The 21418-nt window shown below is 42.6% G+C and overlaps 1 protein-coding gene and 2 long non-coding RNA genes across 6 annotated transcripts in view; 1 reads left to right on the top strand and 2 right to left on the bottom strand.

Moving 5' to 3' along the window:
- The window catches only part of EVL (Enah/Vasp-like), a 145360-nt gene that overhangs the window by 99039 nt on the left and 24903 nt on the right, over positions 1 to 21418 (top strand). The gene's annotated exons all lie outside the window — the stretch shown is intronic.
- LOC146435957 (uncharacterized) lies at positions 5284 to 11089 on the bottom strand. Its single transcript, XR_014852462.1, has 4 exons — positions 10746 to 11089; positions 9923 to 10125; positions 9369 to 9428; positions 5284 to 7771 (listed from the first exon to the last, which is right to left on the bottom strand). It is a non-coding gene; the product is annotated as an uncharacterized LOC146435957 (long non-coding RNA).
- LOC146435956 (uncharacterized) lies at positions 14404 to 17963 on the bottom strand. The gene is made up of 3 exons (XR_014852461.1): positions 17569 to 17963; positions 17152 to 17256; positions 14404 to 16358 (listed from the first exon to the last, which is right to left on the bottom strand). It is a non-coding gene; the product is annotated as an uncharacterized LOC146435956 (long non-coding RNA).

Raw genomic sequence — 21418 nt, 5'->3', positions numbered from 1 at the left:
TCCACAGCTCCTCCAGGCAACCTATTCCAGGATTCACTGAGAGCACTGAGCTGCTAAGTACCAGGTACAAGTGGTGCTTTGCAGGATTCAGAGCCTCTCCTGATCTGTGCCCAGTTCAGCCTCCTCTTCTGCAGGAGGATTTTCTGAGGAAGCATTTTGAGGGAAAAGCTATTTCATGCAATACTTTGGTAAGGAAAGAAAATTTCTGTGAAGGAAGTGGATTTTCAGCTGTTGGACTTCTCATCGAGAATTATTAAAATGTGAAGATAATGTTTAGCTGGAGGGTAATGGGATGTGCTGATGGTATGAAATGGGCTTCATGGTATTTCAGAGCGAGGTTAGCTCTCTCCAGTAAAACGTGCTAGTTAGAAAAGGAGATAAAATGCTCCCATATCCTCAAATGTGAGTTACTGCAGGATTTATGGACACAGTCAGGGCTGTTTTGGTTCTGACTGTAAGAGACTGTTGTGACCCTGCTACTTCACAACATTTCTATTTAAAGTGTCAGTGTATCACTTTTTCATAATATTGCAAGTCTGTTCCCCCAAATTTCCTTGAGGTGTTATTCATGGCTGCTTTCACAATTTTTCATCTCAGCTAAGATGATTGATTAAAAATAGAACAACTGTCTTAAAGGTATTCCATGGCTCAATTCTTCCACTGAATTGCTCTTGCCTGGTCTCCTATCCTTGCTATATTTGATCCTGGAAGGAGATGTGCTGCTACCATGAATATTTACTAGAGGGCTATAGCAAGGGAGATTTCACCAGATATTGAGGAAAAGGAATGTTGAGCTGGTAAGCCCAAACATACAGAGAAGAAATAATTATCATAATTATTCTCTTCCAGTGTAGCCCAGCATATATCTAGAAATGTATATATATAAAAATTCTAACAGAATTGTTCATGCCAAGATTGCAAAAGACAATTTATTTTTAAAATTTCTTTTAAGGGACAGCCTTCAAAAGCAAACAAGTTTTGACAAAACTTGTGTACTAGAATATGCTGAAAAAAGCAAACCAGTTATTAAATATAAAGTAGCATTTATCTCTAATAATGTGTTTTAATAACATGTTAGTACAGAAGGCGTGAATATTTGGTGCCCCTGGTGTCCCTAGGTTTAAAAGGGGTCTATTCCAATTTTTTGTTCTACATCTTACAATTTCCTCTCTGTGATTTGAACATGTATTACTTTGGCCCAAATGGTAAAACGTAAATACCTGCCCACCTTTTGTTGATGGCAGTGACACCAGCAGCCCATTGTGCTGTTCAGAGACACCTTCACACTTGGACCTCAGAACTGCTTTGCTAAAACAGGTGAAGAGTAAACAAACCCTTCACATCTCACCAGCTAAGTATTGCTGCAGAGGTCAAAAAGAGTCTCTGTGGTTTTGGTGTGGTAGTTGCTGGGGAGCCCCATGCTCTTTGCTGTTCCCCTGTGTCCACTCCCCATCTGGGATGGCCACTTTCCTAACTTTCAATAGGCACTGCCCTTTGCAAAGTGATATTGAACATGGAAGCTGTGAAGTTTGATGTATCACATTGGTATTTCAAGCTCTGCTTAGCAAATCTTTGATTGCAGACAGGCGTGATTCACACCGTGGTGCCAGGCAGATGGGTGACATGGGCTGTGGGTAAAGCCATCTCCTGCCTCAGGCTCTGATCTGCCTGATCCCAGGATTTGTGGTCAAGGGGAGCTTGGGTGCCTTGTTCTTGTTACCACTTGTGTGAGCAGAGATGCAAACCAGCCTCAGGAGATGTGAAGTTTTGTGACAGATTTGAGGTGAGATCCCACTCTTTCACCAGAGTGTTCTTCATCCCACAGGATGTCCCTGGTCACACTGGGATTCACTGGGTCTGTGTTTAGGTCAGCTTTTCCCCAGCATCTCATTTGGACACTATGTCTGATTGCTTAAGTCAATGTCTCAGTTCACATTGCCACTTGGGAAGCTTTTTATAAAATACCAGTCCAGCTGGCTCAGCTGCATCTTCTGGAAGGGGTGATTTGGGCTGCCATCAGCCAAGTTACTTACTGGAATTTGAAAAATATGTGAATAATGGTGTTTATAAGGCACTCAGTGGTACCAAGCCCTGCCTTGGATGGTTGGTTTGGGTTTTTCAGTGCCACTTTTTCAAACTAAAAAGAACTGCATGTAGCCCTCCCCTGTTTATATAGTTAAACTGTTGTTATTTAAAATATAGTAATGATAACTAATAATTAGACAGCTACATGTTTGCTAAAGCAGATGTCAGTACCTTCACTGGGTGGATTGAAAGAGGGGATCACAGAATGACAGAAGCACAGAATGGGTAAGGTTGGAAGGGACCACAGCGGGATAGAATATTTGTACATCCAGAAGAAGTTAATTAATCTTAATTCTGAATTGTTGCATTATTGCCAGAAATAAAATTGCAACTTTTTTCATGTGTGAATCTCAGATGCTGTATGTTGTAACTCTTGCAGGTCTGCTTCTCTTAAATGGCCTTTGTACAGTGCACTGACCTTGTGCAGTCACCTCTGATTTACACATTTGGTGCAAATCTGTTGAGACTAACAGGTTTATAAAATACAATTTATGCCTATTGAGCAGTGAGAGTAGAGCCTGAGAGGATCATGGCGTGCAGGTTTTTCTTCTGAACAACCTGTGTTAAAGCTTCCTGCATGAGAGGTTTTCTCCACTTGCTAACTCAGCTGACCTATCTGGTCACCTCCACCTTTCTCTTACAATTGAGCTATGTGAAGAGATTCATAGAGCCATTAGAAAATGAATTTCAGCATAAAAGAAAGCAGATGTGCAATTACATATATTTTGTTTTATTTTCCAGTTGTAAAGTGTGGTATTTATGCTTATTTCTCTTATTTTTTTCCTGAGAAAATCCAGACACAAGGGATGGCATATTTCAGCAAAGAGGATTGGTGGTGGTTTGTTGTGCCATCTTAGAACAAGTGCATATTGCAAGTTTAATGTGAAAAGTTGTATTTAATAACTGGTTTATTAGAATATTCTTATATTTTTGTAACAAAAATGCAGCAGACCTGCTGTGGCCTCCAGCAGCATTTTTCCTCCTGGTGCTTTCTTGAGAACTGAGGATCTTTAGTCTGTGGTGCCACTTAAAGAAAGCTCGGTCATGTCTGTGTAGAGTATTGGTTAAGTGTGTCAGGTTGTATGGGATAGAGTGATGAGCTGCTGAGGGGACTAGCAGGAGGCACTTTTCTTGTTTTTTTCATCCTTTTTTCCCTTGTTGACATTCCAGTTGGACAGAATTCCAGTCCAGGAGTGAGCAAGTGATGGCTGTGCAGCCATTTGAGAAAGTATGAGCAGCTCAGCACTTTGTGCTGCCTCAGGGAGTCAAAAGTGTTCCATGTCCTTCAAAACCTGTCTGCCCTTTTTAGAGCCTGTGAGTACTGGCTCTCTGTCTGCCCCTGCCTGGTCCAGAGTGTACATCCAAAAATCTGTCTCTGTTGATCTCAGAAGAGAAACCAAAGTGCCTGCCCTGTGGATTGTCCTGATTTCTCATTGTTGTGATTGATTTTTTTTTTAATTTTTTATTTGTTACGGAGAACACAAGCAAAGTACATCAGTTAGTCAGGAACCAGAAGTGTATGCAGCTGGTCCAAATCAAACCTTTTCAATGACAAAAGGGTGGGTTTTGGTCTCCACTCTTTCAGTACAATCATCCTAAAAGCACTGCATGAAATACTAGATGTTTCAGACAAAAATACAACATTTAAATAGATTTATTATTCTGCCAAGTTTTATTTGAATTAAAGTTCACAATTGAAGGAGGGTTTGGGGGGGGAAGAAAGTATAATTTCATTTGCTAAGTGATACTGGAAGATTCCTTATGAACTGTAAAGAGCCTGAGGGGGAAAAAAATCCTGTTTTCATTTCATCCTTTTTTAGGACACTAAGAGATGGCAGGTGGAGAAAGTCTGACAGAACACCTTGTGCATTGGCACAGAAGCAGCATGAAGTCATTCACATATCCATATTCTGAAAATTAACTATTTTCAGCTGTTACAGTGGGAACACAATACAATGATTCCTCCAGGTCTGCTGTTGCAATGCATCAGTTCTGTCTATTCCCTGCAGCCCAGGTTCAGCCTGGAGCTGGTGGGGTTTGGCCATGACCAGTCCAGCTGTCAAAAGTGATGGCTCAGAGGTTTATGTTTAAACATGTGCTCACCTGCTTGTCCAGGTAGGATCCCAAGTGGTGTTGCAGTATTGCAGTGCAGATGAGCAAAGTGTTGGCATCAGGAGGTTGGAGAGGACTCACTGAGCTCCCAGTTTCTGTCCCAAGTTTTCTAAACCCCCAGGGCAGGAAGGAGACAAGCCTTGTCTCTAGCAGGTCTGTACAGCACACTCCTGCCATGACCTGTGCCATTCAGGCCATGGCTGCATTATCACAGGTGAGAAGTAGTTTATAAAAGTGTTTTATTTAGAGTGAAATTGTAGCCTCAGCAGTTGTGGGTGTTGCTGAGGAGAGTGTGATCTCTGACAGGGAGAGACCTTTATCATCAAGGGGACTTTTGATCCTGACTTTCCTTGTCATTCGATACTTCTTGTCATTGCCATCTTCAGTCAAAAGCACCTTTGTTTATTCTTGAGGATGTCAAGCTCCTCAAGTATGACAGCCCTGTGCAGAGTATTTATCCATCAGGAAGAAAGACCTCCAGGAAGGATGCCCTTGAGAGCCGAGTGCAGCCACAGTTCCCATCTGCAGCACCCAGGCACTCTCTCCAGCACAACCCCTCACCCATCCTGTGTCTCTCTCTATTAATGGCTCTGACAGCTGAGAGCTGTGACTCATTCACCATTTTTCTCCTTACTTTCCCTCTGGCCATAGACCTGAGAACAACATATTTTCTTTTTTTTTTTCTTTTGCCTTTTCAGAGCATGTCCAGATGTATTGACTCTTTCTTCTTTTGTTGTCCCTGAGTCAGAGCCTTTCTCACGCACGCTCTCTGAAGCTCTCACAGGGCTGCTGGGGGTGTTCAGGGCTGATCTGCCTGGACTCCAGCAATGCCAGCAGCACATCCAGGCAGGCTCCCAAACAACCCAAATCACTGGAGCATCATCACCTGCTAGATGAGGTGGTGGATGCCTGTTCCCTCTGCTGCCACCATCCTTGGCTCTAGAGCCTATGTCCCTTCCATGAGCAGGCACATGCTTTCCTCAACCTCAGTTCACCTTCAAACAGGCAGCAATGTTCTCCAGTCAGCTGGGATGACATGCAAGAGGAGTGGTGTAGGGCAAGAAGGTCCCTCTGCCTTTTCAGCCTCCCTTTACCCTGTCTGCCCTTTCTCTAACTTTCCTAGTTTTCCCTAATCTTTCCCAATTTTGGAAATTGAAAAGGAGTATAACACGCTTTGGTGTCTTACCATCACTGTTTTAGACACAAATCCAAAGCATGGCACCCTATGAGATGCGATGAAGAAAATTAATCCACCCTAGTCAGACCTGGTACACACCTGCTGGTGCAGGGATGCTCATAGCTGGTCACATCTAGGCCCCAAACAGGGCAGGGATTGGGCAAGGCTGGGCACTCTGGGCATCCAGGCAGGCACAAAACACCAACAGTTGATCTTCCCATGCCAGGTAGCTAATGTGGTGAGCAGTGCTGGGTCCTGGGGATGGCAGTGCAGTGCACAGGCTTACAGGAGCTGCTGTACATCACCACGGAACAGGATGTCATGCAGAGAGGTGGCAGGGGTAGAAGGAGCAGCTCTGTGTTGTATTCAGTCACATCCCTCAGAGGAAGGGATGTGTGTATGCACTACTCTCCTTACACACATTTTTTAACAGGCAGAGCAGAGGTAACAGAGCAACCAGCTGCTCCCAGAGAGTAAAGCCCTATGCCATGGAGGGTGGTCACTCGTCACAGGCCATGAGCTGACCCTGGTGGAATAACATGAATAATCTCTCACCAGTGTGGGCAAGAGGTTTGTTCTTTGTACCTGATCTTGTATTTTCAGTTGGTAGTTTAAAATGGAAGAGAGTTACAGGATTTGTCTGATGTGTGTCTGTATGCAAATTGCCATGGTAACAGCCACATTTCATGTGCTCAGGGCATTTTCCTAAATTCTGAAAGAAGCTATAGCTGTGTGTATTTATGCAGCTCAAAGTCAAGTTTCATTAGGCCACTGGCTGTCTTGGGTTTTCAGTATCTTTATTCCTTTTCTTACCACCATCCATTTTAGTTCTGCATTTTTCTTTTCCTTTCCAAATTAGAGTGTTATTTTGAAGCACAAGCCCTTATCTGTACCAACCCCCCCTTTTAATTACAAGATAAATCACAACTTAGAACAGCTCTTCCTTGACACACAAAGAGTAAAGTAGCACTAGAGGAGTTCTCATCATTTAGCTCACTTAACCTCACTTGGAAATTTGGAAGTCTGCAGTGTTCAAGGCCAAAGTTCCTGAGTTCTCACAGTCTTGTGAAATTACTTATTATTGAATGAACATAAATCTTTTGGCTTGGACTATTTTGCTGTAGTGTGTAGAGTAGCATTGTGTCTTTTAGGGGCTTGGTGCTGCAAGAAATTTTAATACTAAGTCAGCATCCTTCTTTTGCTTTTTGGTTCCTTGTTTCATACAAGATCATCTGTTACAGCAGAGCTCAATTTCAGGCAAGCATTTAGGAGATTATTAAGTATACTTAGGTATTAAATGTGAATTATATTTGAAATAACTACCTTAAATAAAATCTAGAAACTTCTCAGTGAACCCCAGGCCATTAATAGATAAGTAATTTTGCAATAAAAGCCATGGTCAGATGAAGTTCCTTTATTTGCTCTCCGTATGCTGTGGACACCAGTGGTACCTTCTTCCTTAATTTCCCCAGTGTCTTCAGGGAGAGTTATTTAGGGATCTCTGGAGAACATCTAGTCCAAGCACCTATTTAAAGCAAGGCTAAATTCAAAATTTGATCAGGTTGCTCAGGGCCTTGACCCTGTGAGTTTTGAGAATCACCACGGCTAGAAACTTCTCCAGGTGACCAGACCCTTTTTCCTGTCTGTGCCTTTCATGAACCAGTTGGATGTTGGCACCACAGTGAGATTGGTCCTCAGCCTTCCTTTCTCTGAGCCAAGCAAGATGCCCCTTCCTCACGTGTCATTTGCAGCCTCCAGTCATCTTCATCACCCTCCAGTGGATCACAGAATCATAGAATGGCCTGGGATGGAAGGCACCACAAAGATCATCTTGTTCTAACCCCGCTGTCATTAGCAGGGACACCTTCCACTATCCCAGATTGCTCAGGGCTCCATCCAGCCTAGCCTTAAACACTTCCAGGAATGGAGCATCCACAGCTTCTCTGCACAACCTGTTCCAGTGCCTCATCACCCTCAGAGTAAAGAATGTCTACCTAACATCTTATCTAAACCTATCCTCCTTCATCTTTTACCCTTATCTTGTCACTATGTGCCCTTGTAAAAAGTCCCTCTCCATATTTCTTGTAGGCTCTCTTTAGGCACTGGAAGGTGCTATAAGGTTTCCCCAGCATGTTCTCTTCTCCAGGCTGAACAACCCCAACTGTCTCAGCTTGTTGTTATAGAGAGGTGCTCCAGCCCTCTGAGCATCCTCATGGCCTCCTCTGGGCTCACTCCAACAGGTCCATGTCTTTCATGTGCTAAGGGCTCCAGAGCTGGACACAGTACTCTGGGTAGAATCTCACAAGAGCAGAGTAGAGGGGAAGAATCCCCTCCCTTGATCATGGCACTGTGTCTGCAGTTTTCTTGCATGGCCCTGCTGAGTTGGGTAAGCATGCCCTAAGGAGATGAAACAAATGGCATTATTGCTCCATGAACAACACATTTTTCTTTTAATTTAGGTTGTGTTCTATAGCTCCAAATCAACGTTGTGCTTTCTGAGAGTACGGAGTGTGAAGGGTAAGAAGTCCAATATCTTAATATAAGAACAGCTGTGACACTGGGAAAACTGTGTATTTCCCAAAGAATCTGGAAAAGTGCCTTCTAGTTTTCCTGCTCACTGTCAAATTGTTGATGATTATGTGTCAAAAGCACTGAATTTCACAGCATTGTGTGGTCCATGGATTACATGATGACAACGATTTTAGATGTTGTCTAGTTTCTCCTTAAGTCAATAGGAGAATTTCCACTGACTTTTCTTGAGGTTTTTGTGTGATGAGTGTCTGCCATTATCGTATTGACCTGATGGTTATTTTCAATGTAGTAATGGAGCTTTAGCTAAGAAATGTCAGATTTGTTTATTTCTTTCCATCAGTGACATTTTATGTTCATTAATGATACATCTAAACTATAGAAATACAAAGGAGAGCGAAATGTATTGTTAAACAAAAGTTGTTTAGCTACCAGGAATATGCCAACATGTCTGCAGAACTCCACTTAAATTACATAAGTAATTGAGCTTATCTCCTCAAACATAGGATACTATTAATAGCAAAGCATTTAATTAGCTGTGTGTTGCATTACAGATGAAAGCCAAACACCTCCTCTGGCATTTCCCAAGAAGCCTGTCTGTAGTTCTCAGAGCAACACTTTCAAGATTGTGTGTGGCTGAGTAAGACTCTGTTGCAGGAAGCTTTATGATAAACTTAGTTGTATTATTATTACCAGCCTAAAAAAGCACATTTTTTAAAAGTTCCTAAGGCAAAATCATGCTGATTTGGCTTCACCTATGAAAGAAGGGGTCTAGAAAACGGCCCAAGATGGTGCAAACGTAATATAAACCTTCACTTTAAATTGTCCAGTATCAACTGTCCTGCCCCTGCTCCAGCACAGGGAATGAATGAAAGAGGGGCTTTAAAAAAGGCTCTTGAGCAGCATCCTCCAGATATTAGAAAAATTCCAGATAGAATTTAGCTGAATAGCAAGGAGGACGTGTGGTGGAATTGATACAGGAGGTGCTGACTTCAACACACCTCAGGAATGTGCTCTTGGCTCCTTGTAATGCCAGGAGGGGTGGCATGTTGGTATCTCTTACACAGAGCTCAGCACTTTGCAAAATTGGGTCCACCTGCCACTTGAAGCCTATCATCCCTAATCAGGCAACCACATGGCTATTAAATAAAATGTCTTAACCACTGCCTTCTTCCATGAGATGAAAACAAGGATCGTGGTAGAGACAGGAATTCTACTTTGTTTGCAAAAGCACACGGCCAGTCCCAGTGGGAAGATTCCTGGTTTTTGTTTTCACTGAGCCATCCTTGCTGTGTTTTGTGTGTATGAATCACAGATCAAGGCTCAGGACACCACAAGGCGTGGGACTGGCAGTGCTCCTCCTCCTCCCCTTCTGGCTGATGGGAGATCTCAGCTAATGGGAGTAGGGCTGGAGGGTGTCCCTGTCTCACTAAGGGAGTCCCATTTTTAGGAGATGGAGACTTACTTGCCTAGATCATGATCTGTCTAGGACAGGGAGAAACTCCATTCATGCATTTGTCAGTACCTGGCAAACAGCATCAACAAATAAAATCAAGGCATTATGGACAGTAGCCCACAAGTAAATTTAATACAGATAATTTTATTTTCATAGTCTTTTCTCATAAATTAGCCAAAATAACTGTCTTAATATGAATTAGCCCTATATACCCATATATACCCATATATATTAGTAAACTGAAGTCAAACATGCATTCAGAAGCATGATACTACTACTTAGGACAAAATATGAAAACTGAAATTCGTTAGGGAAACACTTTGTAGTGCAATTAGATTTGATGCTGCCGAATGTGGGGTTTCAATTTGTTTAATTCACATTGATGTGCAGACAAGGCTGCAGAACAAGAAAAATATAAGCATACATTTAATATTAGCTACTTTGCTTGTTCATGCATACTTTAGCTAAAGCCTTGGTGCCATACGATTTCAGATTCTTTCCGTGTGTCCCTAATCAATATTCATGGTTGAATTCACACTTACAGAAAGGATTCTGAAGCCTACCTTGAAGTAAACACAGGGAAGAAGACATATGTTCAGTCCAAACCTTGTTCTTGCTCATGCACATATGAGCTCTAGCAACAGCTACAACCAGTTTCATGTGTGAAAATCAGACAGATGCTTCTTAGGCACAACATTAGCAATGTGAGCCTATTGGACTTTCTAGGAGGCACAGAACACTATGAACATGTGCAGTCCTCATTTCCCTTTCCAGCAAGGGAATGGGAAAACATATTTACCTAAGAGGACAGATCCACACAGAAAACATCATCTTTTAGATCCAATTTAGCAGGAAATTATGTCCATTGGGTTCAGTGAAGTAGCATTTGAGTTCCAGCTGAGGGGCTGGTCATCAATAACAGCTTTGACTCTTTGTTTCTATTTGGGGAAGAAGTTCAAAAGCAACTGTCTTAAGATATACTACAAACATTTAATTCTGCTTATTTCATTCTTAAGGAGTAGTAAGTATCACTAATATTAAACTTCCACGTTAATAAAACTAAAATTTTATTGATATGTGATTAGGATTTTTTTTTTGTCAGTGGAATAGAAGAATATAATTTGGTGTACATCAAAGCAACTTCAAAAAGTATCAGCGTTTGAACATAAGTAATTTCTAAAAAAAACTTTATAACATCTGTCAAAGTTATTTAGCTCCCTAACTTTCCCTGTGTTGAGCACTTAAGTCTTACTCGTACAATCATTTTCATGTTTGGTACTATGTTCCTATATAGGTTGCTACTGTAAAAAGAAGGAAATTTGCTAGTGCTGTTTATTATTTATGAAGCACCCTAAGTAGAAAGAAAGAAAACTGACAAGATCCAACCTTACCTTCATTTTCATTCCTTGGGAAGGATGTTTCATTATTTTTCCCCTCTTTGAAGTACTGGATCTCTGAAATCTCTTTTTAACGATACAGATGAAAAATAAAATGCACAGAGAAAGGAGTCAGCGTGCAGAATTCGAAGAACACAAGACATTTTGAGGCCGTGCCATGCAGGGGGATGGGAGCAGCATCTCGGTGTGGGAGGCTGTGTCTGCTGGGTCCTGGGCTCCTGCTGCTGGCTCTGGTTCAGCAGCCAGGCAGGAGTTTCTCTCATCGTCAGTGAACCAGCTGTTATGGCAGATGATCGTGCTGAATTTCAGGTCATTTGATAACTAGGGCAGGCAGCCGTGGTTTGCAGTTCAGCTTGGGTGACACGTAGATTAAGAACTCCATCAGCACGATGCAGAGTTGCTCACGTTTCTCGGGTGCTCGGGTGGGCTTGTTCTGGGGGCAGAGAGGGGGTGTCCAGCCAGCTCCCATCCTTGGCAGCCAGACAGCAAGCCCTGTCTCCTGTTTGTCACTGCTGTATGCAGAAGTGCAGGACACTGCTAGGTTTTCAGCTTTATGATGAATGATGTTCTGAGTAGTTCTTATGTAGGCTATCACTTAAATCTGCTGGTAGGCTCTGCTTGGTCATCAGTGTGAATTGTGGTGCTGGCTTCCCAACTTCCAAAGAAATCCTTATACCCATGCCAGGGAACAGCAAGGAAAGCTTCCCAAATCCTTAGGTGGCTTGGCAATACCTGTGTGCAGACTTATGGGGAGGGGGGAACCCTTACAGAGCCGCAGAGAGGAAAAGTCCAACCATGCTCCTTTGTCAAGCTGCTCAAAAGAAAAGTGGCAAAGCTTGCTCAGGGCCAGGGGAAGGATTAATGTAACATTCTGGGGAAAGCAGCTGGAAATATCACGGTAATTTTCTCAGCTTGGCAAGCTTTTAATCTTTAATGGGTTCCCAGAACAGTCAAGCAGATCTTTGGTGTAAAGAAGCTGATAAGCAATGATGCTGGATTCCTAGAATTTCAGAGTCAGAAGAGATCATTAAAGCCATCCACTGTAACCTCTGAGTTCAAACCTGTGGTATCTGACCACAAAGGTTTTGCTAAGTGAAGGCATAGAATCTACTACTTCCCCAGGTAAGTTTTCCCAACTGGCTCATTACCGTCACTGGTAAATAAAATACAAGGATACACCTTGCTCTGAAAGCACCAGGCTCAGGGACCTACCTTGCTGATGCTGATACCCAAACCAGACTGTCCAGTCATCTCAGCACTGGGTGGAATGTGGCCAGCCTGCCCTCCACCTGGGACACAGGCACAGAGCAGGGCTAAAAGAGGATGCTGGGGAGCTGAAACACCACCAGTGTAAGAAATGTGGGAATAAAAGCGGACTGCAATAGATTTCAAGAAATAACCTTGAAGAGACTCTCTGGTCTGAAAAAAGGCTGGTTTTAATGTAACTTAGAAGGGTTGTATCTGCCCTCTCTTCCCCAAAGCTTCTCATGACATGCTGAAAAGCATCTACAATTTGAAATGGTGAAAAATTTAAGGAAAAAAAAGAGCAGGGAATTAAGTATTTTGGCAGAGAGCAGGCTCCTAAAGATGCCCATCATATTACAGGTGGCAGCTGAGACTTGTTTTCTGTGTTTCAAAGTGAATACACCCTTTAAGGCAAACCAGCTATATTTAACTCACATTCTGGGAAGTCCTTTTTCTCTATGCTGGGAGAAAAGATACGTGCTCTGTGTCACAGTTGTCTCGCAACCACTTACCTCGCCAGCCTCCTTTCAATAATGAGACAGATAGTAGGACAGAAAGCTGGTCAGCCAAGCTCAGTAATGAATAAACTCCTCATTCTGGGGGATGAGAGGGGAAAAGCCTGATTTATCAGAAGAGGTGCCATTATGGGTGGTCAGGCAGAGCCAAAGAGGTGTCATGTTACTCACTGCGAGGAGACTTTGCCTGCCATGCCCCCTGCAAGGCTCTCTGTGGCACACCCAACGTGAGTCACCAGCGGTGAGCAGAATGCTGAGCCAAGACAAGCGTGGTATTCTGTTTTCCAAACCCTCCCTGAATCCAAGGGTAATTTGGTAGAGTTTATGGCTTAGTCTCTTAGGATTGGACTCATCCCAGCTGTATTTATAGGACTGAGTCTCACCCAGGCTTCTCCTGAAATCAGCAAAAAGACACATGGCCAGGGAGGATTCATCCCTCTTTAGATTGACACCAATAACTGAGGGGGGTGGTGATGAAATTAGAAGTTTGCAAAGCTGAAGAACTTTCAATTGCTAGTCTCTACACAGGAGTTTAGGACTTTTTCGTGGGTCTCAGGCTTTCTGCATCATAGGAGAAGTTCATCATGGTTTCCCAAGAAGTGCCTGTTCATACTCTCAGGGAACAGAATGCATTTTCAAGTGAATCATAATCAATTTGCAAGTTTAAATTAATTAAAGTCGAGCCCTCTGAGAAGTATCAAATGCATGCCTGCACTTCCTTTATACCAAATGATGCTAATAGCAGTGTAGCACACTTCAAATTTCCCCATCAGTTAAATTGATTGAAAATTTTTTGTAGAAGGCAATTTAAAAAGCAATATACTGTAATATAGGTATGTTACTAGTGACTATTCAATTGTTACCATACTACAGGCTACTGGCAGACAGCAGCTTAAATAACTTGTAAGTGGGGCAACTGTCATGAGAAATGACTGACTTACCAGCCTTCATCATTCCTGTGCAGCTATTCTGCTCTTAGCACTGCCCTGCAAAGAAAAGATATGCAAAGTGTAAGCATGTCTTTTAAATATCATTTAATTTAGTACCACAAACACTGACATGATTTAATCAGAGCATATTATTAGAGAATGGCATCAGTATAAGATGCTCCAATGCAGATAATTTTCTGATAACTGTAATTTTTACTTGAGTTGACAGGGTTTTTCTGGGCTTAATCCGTGAGACTTGCATTTGCCTGGAATGCTTCTTGCTCTCTATTTATTGGCAGAAACTTTCAGTCTTGCATCCCATTTAAAATTGTTTGTACCTGGAAATATGTGTTAGGGGCTAATTCTGAAATAGATGCTGTGCCAGGTGGGTCTTCTCGTTCCCACAGGCAAGTCTTGATTGAGGCACCTGAATCCAGGCTGTCCATGCAAGAACTGAAGGTTACAGGCTGTATTCCTAGCCTGGGCTCACTCACTTGTGGTTGTACTTCAGGTACTGAAATTCAGGAGAGGATCCATCAGTTTAAGGGTCCTGGCTTGGCATAGATTCAGCCAAGTCTCCATGCAGGGAGCAGCTCCAGAGACAAAATGTGGAGATGAGCAGGCTGCTTTCTTCCAGGTCTTAAATCTGCTCCATACAGACTTACTCCAACTTAATTGCTAAGGTATGTGGATGTGTTGTCTGGGGAATAGCAGCCATCCCTCAAGCATTGTGTGCTACTGGGAAACACTTCATCTCTCCTAGGCACAATACCCAGGAGTCTTTTGGAATTGATGGTGGAAATGGAGGTTGAGAGTGGAGAAAGGCAATATAAAAAGTTAATACTGGTTCAGTGTAAACAGCTTCTACAGGTATAACAAAACACTGACCCTTAATTAGAAAAACAAGTTTCCATTCTAAGAACTATAAAGATCTGGTCAATGACATGACAATGGCTTTTTTAGAATGTTTTGTCTGGCTGAGGACTTAAAAGTTCATTGTTCTCCTTTTTGAGTGTTTTCCAGAGCCCTCTAAAATACAAACCTCAGAGTGCCAGTTGATAAAGACACTACTAAAATGAAACCAAGCACTCAATTTATTTCATAGTGTTATTTCAGTTTTGGCACGGCCTCTGGGTTCTTAGCTGTCTAATGTGCTGTTAAGTGCCTCCTCAAGCATGGATAATAGATATTAGGAATAAAAAAAGGAAAGCAACCTTTTCAATTAAGGACAAAATGTACAGAAAGTGAAATGACATGAGTTCTATCAACTGCATATTGGTTCCTATGCGCACAGTCTCCAGATACAATCAGTAGGTGCTCAACCAGATAATTACAGCCTTCCTGCAAAAGGCTTCATGTAGGAGAGTCACCTGCCTGCCTGTTACCACTTGCAGGATCAGAGCTGCCCTTTATTTTCACTGCTGCAGATTGTGGAATAAGTGTTTTCCAACTTCTGTTTAAAAAGGAAGCATTTTTATAGCAATCTCCTTCCAGCGGACTGCTGCACCAGGTAAGCGCTGGGCATCAAGAGGGATTTGTCAGCCTTTTTGTCAGTAATGATTTATATTTGTCAAAATGCTATTTGCACAATTGATTTCCTGTTGCAAGGATTACAGGAGCAGTTAGCTGGGGTAGTGCTTGCCTTCCAGCCAGGTGGTATTGGTTCATGCTCAAAACGAGGTCAAGGGTTTTTTATCTGCCAGGAGTAAGAGGTGGTCAGTTGAATTGTTGCTTAAAATCTCTTTAGGTGTACAGCATCTGCAAGTGGTCCTCATTCAGGAATCATCTGTGCTGCCACAGGCAGGCTCACCTGTAACCTTTGTGAAGGTCAAATAATGCTAATAAGAATTTAAAAGATTTCAGGGGGGGTTTATGCCCAGCAGTGCACGATAGAATATTCCTTTTAAGTGATATCCCTTGCATGCAGCTGGTGGCTCATGTACCAGAGCTTAGGAACCCCATTGCAGGTGTTAAAAAAGTATTTTCACAATGTTTTTGGCCACACCAAATTTTTTTTCCCGCAAAGTTGGATGAACGCTGATTGTGTCCAGCGAGTCACAACGTTGTTTATCCAAAGCAGAGGTGTTGGCTTGCATCATACTCTCTGGGGAAACTGCCTTCTCAGGGTCTTTAACTGTTTTTCCTGTGGGCCATGCTGCTATTTCCACTTTCAAGGAGTCAGTCTCTTGCTAGTGGGGTTTGAGGATACCTATCTTTATTTCAGAGGCAGAAGTGATGGTGGAGTCCCTGAGAGAAGCTGTTCCCAGCCCACATGAGCTCTTCTGCTCTGCCATTTACTCAGCTACATGGTGGCCTTGGCTCTGCTGCCCCACATTGTGTTTGAATGAGCTATTTAAAAATATTATGTTAATTTTAGGGAGGAGGGTGGAGTTGGGGTGGAGGAAGGAGTTATCACACCCACTCACTGGTTTTCTGGCTCCATGGCAGACTGTTGGCACGGAGTTTGCTGTGCAGGTGGTAAGTCTGCCGAAGGATTTGTAGGAATTTGTTAATCTCTATTAGGTCAGTTTGAGAGTCTCTGAGATGCTGTTTGGCCTTGAAGGAGGTTTTTCAAATGTTTATTAGTCATGACCATATTTAACCCTGTAGAAACCACAACCTGCCTGTATAAGAGATAGGTGTGTAAGACAATAATAAAGAAAATATGGGGTAACATAGTCTCAGCCAAATAAGTCACTGAAAGTGTTAGATGCATTCTTATGATAGAATTAAGCGGTACTCTCTGGGTTTACAGATTCTGTCATTAGTTTGATACAGTGTTTTACATTGCCTACATTTGTGTAAAACTGTTTTCTTTTGAAAAAGCGGGCGGTTCCAATGATCTTGCAGGATAAGTGAGCACTTCGGAGATCTGAGCTGATATTCTGCATCAGCCAGTTGTTTCTCTTCAGTCTGTCAGTGTGAGATACAGGAAGAAAGCACAGAACAAAAAGGATTTGAAGTGCCTTCAAAACAGAGAATGCAGTGGTTTGATGATACTGTGTTCTCTAGGAAATCTGGAGTCCTGAATATAAAACATGACCTACAATTTTACAATTTTAATACCATTTTTGTTCATTTAAATATATTCCTGAATCTTCTTAAATGCTCAGAATGCAATTACATGAAACCATTGGCATTTATGGCTGTGAGACTCTGAATTTACACTCGGGTTTGAATTTAATACTTTTGTTCCTGATGTGCCTCTAATGGCTTTTTAAGCCAGCAGGCAGAAAACAATGCGCATATACAGGTAGAGTTTAGACCATCTGTGTGCCATAGTGAAAAAGATAGTTTGCTATTAACAGAGTTTTTGCTGTCTCAGATATTGATTACTTAATGCTTGTTTTGCTCCATCTGATAGTGGGGAATACCTGAGAGGTATTGATATTGTAGACGTATAATGGGACATAAATAATTCATAGCAGCAAGCATTAGAAAACATATGATAAGCAGCTTTACTATTAGAATATCTACACATCAATCATTCTGAGAATGTTGTGGGAGGCAGGTTCATAGAGTGTGAGCAACTTCTCAGTTATGATGAATAAGTATTGTCTGAGAAGGATAGGAGTGGCTCTGATACATTGCTAATTACGAACTTGTTCTACCTGGGTTTCACCTGGTATAACCATAGGTAACTTACAAAAACTTAGAGCTTTTATTCAGCATATTCTAAAAATCAGGTATTAGATAAAAAACTTACCTGCTGAGTTCAGTGGGTCAAAATACTAATTGACCTAAATCAGAGGAGTGCCACTGAAGCTATGAATTTGCTTGAGGAGTAGAGCATTTGCCTGTGTGAAGTCCCCTGCAGACAGAATAATGCAAAGGCAAGGAGAAGGGGAAGAAATGGATCAAGGCAGAGATGGACAGCAAAAAAATATTCTGTTTAGCCTCCTCATACAAACTCTCCACTGACTTCGACTGGGTTGGCTCTGGAAGACCTGCCACACTTAAATATAGAAGAGGAAGGTAATTAGCAGGCAAAGTAAAAAGGGTGAAGTGTTGGGATCAGAGGAGATCAGGAATGATGGGATGATAAAGAGTACTGAAAATTTAATAGTAGATGAGGATTTTAAGCCACATGTACATATTTCTGAAGTTAGCTTGGCACACTTACCTTTTAAGACTAGTCCTCAACATTTATCACTGCACCTCTTTGACTTCAGAAGCTACACTGCCAGTGAACTTGATCCTGCATGTTCAATTGCAGCCATTTTTTGACCCAGGACAACTGAACTTTCTGGTTATTCATACTTTGCCTTTTGTGTAATTACTTGCATATAGGCAAACATAGGGAGGTCTGATTGGGGCGGAAGGCAGAAAATGCAATTTCTTTCTTACTTCCACGGTATTATGTGAAAGTCCAGACAATGAAGTCTGGCTTCAGTCACCCCGAAGTGTTGTGATAGGCGAGGAAAAGGGTCCAATGAAATATTTAAGTGGCTGGGCCCACCGTGCTGCTGTGGCAGGGGATTGATTACACCTGGTGTAACCTGGCCTGCGGCAGGGAGTGCCGGGCATGAGGAGAGTGCCGCGGGCAGTGCGCTGGGCAGGCTGCGGCCATACTATGGTCAGCAGGGAATGGATCTGGCACTGCTTCTGCCTCTGCCACTGTGACTGCATCATCCTGTGCCGAATGTCTTGTAGGTGATGGAAGCCTCCCTGCCACCTTGCATGTCCTGTCCCTTTGCATGCCAAGCTCCTGTGGGAAGGGGGAAGGGATGCTGGCTCCAGTCTTTGCATGGAGATGTTCTGTGCTGCCATCCTGTTGGGCTGGGAAACCACCTGCCGTTGTAGCTCGTTGATGGATCGTTTGTCTTTAATTTGCTTTTAATTCTGGCAGGTGGGCAGTAGGAGGCTGAGATAATATTTGAGAGAAATGACCCATGAGGCTGAGGAGATGCTGGTGTTAGTCAGGGCTATTAAATCAGGAGAAGTCATTACAGCGAGAATGTGGGATGATGACTTCTGAATCAATGTTTTGGATTGCTTCTGTCTTTACTTGATACGGAATAGCATCTGTACTCATGGAATAGATAGTGGTTTTAAAAAACAAATATGAACAAGGGCAACATCTTATACCTGCTGTAGTTAATGGGATATTTGCCTAATTTTTTTTTTTCTTCATAATGACCTGCCTGTGATTGTCAATTCCTGTTAGTTCTTCTGGAAATGAGGATGTGCAGAGATGAGTGGGTTTACTCTGGGACTTCTCTTAAGCAGATAGCTTGGGTTTGGGTGAAAGTGTGAATGGGACCAGATGCTGTATTTCAATATTTTGTTTATCTGATGAATGTATTAGACTGTGACTTAATTATCAAAGAGTCCTACCTATTTATAATAATATTTTTGCATGTGGGTTTTTTTTTTCATAAATCCCAAAATGTATATCCATTTAGTTGTGTTTTATAGAAAAGTCCTCTTCTGTTCAGTACTCTATCCAGGTACAGGTACCCATCATAGTTGTCTGACAGCAGTGTTGGAGTTTGACTCTTGGTAAAATGGATCTTGTCTGCATCTTGACCATTAACTAGATGCAAAAAATGTGTTTATAGTATAGTGTTTTCTATGTGCACATGGTGCTTCAATGCACGTATCTGCTGTTCTCCACGAATGGAAAAGGCTGCCCTGGTTACTGTCAAACCCATAGTGAAACAGGAAGGAGATGAAAACAGAGAGCCTTGCCTTGCAAGGTTGTATGTGGAGATGGGCCAAGAATAGACCATGGTGCTCTTGGTGCCTTGGGTGCTGCACCATGATGCAATGGATACATATATATACATTTCTGATCTAATGTGTTATAAAGCATGTAGTTAAGCAAAACTAGAGATGATGTTTGACCAGCTACATGTGTAAATATCAGCTGATTGAACTGCTGTCTGTGCCAGTGGCTGGGTTCTTTTTTGCTGTGACTTTGGAGATTTTCAGAGATTCAGTTTGTCCCAAAAAACCCCAAAATCCCTGCTTTATTATTTGATGTAAAGAAGTGTAAGTGTGAAGTGGGCATAAACAGGTGTATGCACCTATTTGGGTGCAGAAAACACACACAGTCACACTTAGCAAAAAGCAAATACTCAGTGATACTCAGTTTATATTTCACAGAACAGATATGTGGGGCTTGAGAGTTCCAAGGGAAAGTTCTTTCTGAGCTCAGCAATGCTCCTACTGCAGAGCACGAGGCCAGCATTGCTGATGTCCCTGTCTCTGTTGGGACAGCACCTGGCAAACTGATGCTGGAGTGAAACAATTCATATCCTCGTTAAAACCAAGTTCAGGAAAATATCTTTGCAATATAAACCATACCTTTAGATTGATTTACACTCTCAGCTTCTTTGGGGCATCCAGCATTAACTGAACACCCACACAGTGGTGGGGAGGTGCCAGCTTCTCAGGATGGCCCATGCTTTCGATTTTAATGAGATTCTGATGGCATTTGGTGTTTTTCTTAAAGCTCCATTACTGCCTAGAGGCACAAGATTATGAGCTAATCTTTACCTTTATTGAAAAGTTTCAGTCCTGGATGTTCAGGAAAATAGGCTTGATGCACATTCTGAAAAGCAATCAGAAAAGGGAGGGAATAGAAGTGCTTGGGGGCTTGTTTACGTGGTAGTAATAATTGTGGGGTTAATTTACTTCGGGGTTTTTTTTATGCTAATCTCATGGTCCTGAATTTTATAGATTAGTTTTTTACTTCCAGTGCTGATTGACGTCTTCTCCCATCATCTTCCCTCAGTGTGTTTGTAAGGCCACCAATATTGGAATCACACCCTTAGAAATTCAATTATGCTTTTTGTTTTGCTTTGGGTTTGGTTTTTTTTTTGGTAATAAAAAAAAGTAAAATACCTCTAGGGGCAGCTCCCCTAGCAAAAGCAATTGGTCATCAACTAAGTTGGATGCTTACTTATCATGAAACTGCCTGTGGAAACAAGGCTGCTTCTCTAAAAGCATCGGAGCCCTGCACCAGCCCTGCCAAGGAGGGAGGTGCTGGCAGTGTCCCCACTCGGAACTGCCTGGCAGGTGCTGCCTTGCCCACCTCGATTTCATTAGTGCATAATTGAGCTGTCACTGAATTGGTTCTCTTTTGCTCAGAGCTCAGCACAGTAAACAGAATCCCCCTGGGACGCTCCAGTGCCATCTTTTACTGTCCTGCATGGAGGTTTCCTGCATTCGTCTTGCCAGAATTTCTCTGTGTTTCTTGGAGAGCCAGCACTGCACAGGTCGGGTCCTGTCCAGGCACATGCACTGGGGCCTGATCCAGTTGGATAAGCCATCACCTTCCCTTTGCCTGCCATCCTGCAGGTCTGGTGCTCAAAGCACTTCCCTGGGAAGTGCGGAACCAAGATTCATCCTCTTTCCCTGCCCAGGCAAAACTGCAGCTTTCCTTGCCCACCTTCCCATACCCCAACAAGCTCATGCTATTGTAGATCAGTGTGTGTTTTGTTTTTCCAGCTAGATCTGAGCTGCTGAGAGGAAAATAATCCCCAGTTCTTACACAGTTCTTATATTTTGTGTGAATCAGTCAGCAGATAAAATGCAGGGAGTCCCATACCACAACACATGGGTTCCCCCCTGTTGCTTGCCCTAACTATGGGGATGCATTCCCACCACTCCAGGCTGCACTCTTGGCTGCATGCTGACCCCAATAGCCCTGGAGCCACCTCACTGTGAAAGGTTTCCTGTTTACACAGTCACCTATGTGTATTTTTAAACCTTTGTTAAAGCTGGTTATGCTGTTTTTTATGTGAAAGCTAACCCAAGCTGTGCTGCTGAGCTGAGGCACTGTTGCTGAGATAAATGCAGCTGAGCCATGTCCTTCACATATTTACTATGACCCCTGCTGTCAGAGTGGAGTTGCTTGCTGCAGGAGCTGCTTTAGCACTGCCTCATCTGTATTGCATTCAGAATGAAAAAAAAAGAGTTTTTCTCCACCAGCTCACCCAAGACACCCGCATGAAAAATTATCAAAT

The sequence above is a fragment of the Lichenostomus cassidix genome, chromosome 5 (assembly GCF_008360975.1).
Source record: "Lichenostomus cassidix isolate B80296 chromosome 5, HeHo_3.0, whole genome shotgun sequence".
Taxonomy (NCBI): Eukaryota; Metazoa; Chordata; class Aves; order Passeriformes; family Meliphagidae; genus Lichenostomus; species Lichenostomus cassidix.
The sequence above is the reverse complement of the archived record's forward strand: the minus strand, read 5'-3'. Positions and strand labels throughout refer to the sequence as shown.